Raw genomic sequence first — 2,500 nt, 5'->3', positions numbered from 1 at the left:
CATCTCACTTGATTTCATGTTGTTCTAGTTCCTGTTTCAGATTGAATGTGATCCGTGTGTCTTTTTTTTTGTCTTTTTTTTTTTTTTTTTTTTAGATCGCTAATTCTGATTGGCCAAAAAAAATGAATACCATCATAAATCATTCACAAATAACTCAACTGACGTGAAATAGGAATGTTTTCTCATCATTACTGCGCAGAACATTGAAAATTGGTCAGCACTGCTACAGCTGAATACGGATCAAGATCACTGACGCATTTTTTGTGTCAGGGGCGGGAGAGAGGGGATGGAGGGGAGGGGGGGACTGAGCATGCTCTGGTTCACATGAACGAGTGAGAGGCCTGTGTACGTCAACACTTGACCTGGAAAGCTCACTGTGGCGGTAAAGTAGACGTTACAGGAAGAAACCCCAGTGAGCTGTTCATGGTCTTCCTGGTTGATGTCCTGGTCTAGTGTTTTGTCACGTTGCAGAGCCCTGTCGATTTCGCTGAATCGCTTGTCAGTGTCATATGACGCCATCTCCCTCTCTCTGTCTCTGTCTGTCTGTGTGTGTATTTGTGTGTGTCTGTCTCCCTCTCCCCGACTCCTCCGGCTTCCTCACTGTGTGTGTATTTGCGTGTGTATGTGTGTGTGTGTGCGCGCGCGCGTGCAGGGCGCGTGTCTGTGTTTGTTGGGTGGACATTCATTCTACTGAGCAACGTCAATTGACCAAAGGGATTTTGGACGGGAATTTCATTATGTGTGTCATACTGTGTGTGTCAGTGCGCGCGGCGCGTGTTTGCACTGATGTGTGTATTCCTTGTGTGCAGTGTGTGTGTGTGTGTGTGTGTGTGTGTGTGTGTGTTGTGCCGCTTGATAAATTTGTTAATTCAATACATATTAGATATATATGAGTTATCATGTGCGGTTCTGACAGAAAGGCAATCTGACACATGCACGCAGGCAATAACAAATAAAGACAATGATGATGTCCATAACCTTTGGTTCCCATTGACTCTTTTGAGTCATAGGGAGCTTATATGATATAGCAATGTGATGATGATGGTTATACGGAGTGAGACAGCAAAACAGACCTTTTCAAACGGGAACATTCATTTCTGTGAAGAGGTGAAGGGAAATAAGTACGTAGGACTTGTTAGGATTTCCGTACTTCAGTATACTCTCCCTTGTTCTCTCTCTCTCTCTCTCTCTCTCTCTCTCTCTCTCACACACACACACACACACACACACACACACAATCTTGTGCTGTGTGTGTTTTATGTCAGTACCTCAAATTACTACTAACAATGACGAAATTGTGCCAGCACTGTCCATTACTTCAAATGGAGCTGACTGAGTCTCAGTTTCTGTTTCAGCAAAAACCCTATTACTATTCAGGTTCTTGTATAAAGGGTCTTTGGTTTCAGTTTCATGGACTGAGGTGTCAAAGCGAGCGGACTGATCCTTACACGCCGGCTTCACCACATCTGCTTAAAGATTCTTTTAAATTTAAAAAGAAGCGGCATATATCTGACCTCAGAATAAACCCAACGTGCTAGTCAGGCCTTGAGAACCCGGGAGCAGTATTCTAAACAAATAGAGGCTATTTCAGATCAGTGAGGCGGAGCAGTAATCTAAAAAATAGAGGCTATTTCAGATCAGTGAGGTGGAGCAATAATGTAAAAAATAGAGGCTATTTCAGATCAGTGAGGCGGAGCAATAATCTAAAAAAAATACAGGCTATTTCAGATCAGTGAGGCGGAGCAGTAATCTAAAAAAATACAGGCTATTTCAGATCAGTGAGGTGGAGCAGTAATCTAAAAATAGAGGCTATTTCAGATCAGTGAGCCGGAGCAGTAATCTAAAAAATAGAGGCTATTTCAGATCAGTGAGGCGGAGCAGTAATCTAAAAATAGAGGCTATTTCAGATCAGTGAGCCGGAGCAGTAATCTAAAAAATAGAGGCTATTTCAGATCAGTGAGGTGGAGCAGTAATCTAAAAAAAATAGAGGCTATTTCAGATCAATGAGCGGGAGCAGTGATCTAAAAATAGAGGCTGTTTCAGATCAGTGAGCCGTAGGTATGTATAAAATAGTTAAAAGTTAAGTAAAAATGAAATAAAATGAATAAAATAACAAATCGTAGTAAGTCAGTAAACACATTTGAGTATAATAAAACTGAAAATTCAAAGAGGACAAGAACATCCAGTAGGTGTGTGTGTGTGTGTGTGTGTGTGTGAGTATATGAGTGAATGTGTTCACAGGCTCCAGGCAGACAATGACACTGATGATGTTCAGAGTTTAGGTTTGATAGCCTTCAGTAAGTAATCCTCAGGGCAACTGAGGGAGCCGGTTTTCATGAGGCGCGTGGAAGTGTTGTTGTTCTTCAGTGTTGTTCATTGCTACAGAAAATTCCGTCAAAACTGAGATATATACGGTCTGACAAACGTTTTTCGAAACGAGCGAAACAGAACAGACATCTAGAAACTATTTCTACATACGTGTCAGATACTGTTAATCAAT

The sequence above is a fragment of the Babylonia areolata genome, chromosome 5 (genome assembly GCF_041734735.1).
Source record: "Babylonia areolata isolate BAREFJ2019XMU chromosome 5, ASM4173473v1, whole genome shotgun sequence".
NCBI classification, from domain to species: Eukaryota; Metazoa; Mollusca; class Gastropoda; order Neogastropoda; family Buccinidae; genus Babylonia; species Babylonia areolata.
The sequence above is the reverse complement of the archived record's forward strand: the minus strand, read 5'-3'. Positions refer to the sequence as shown.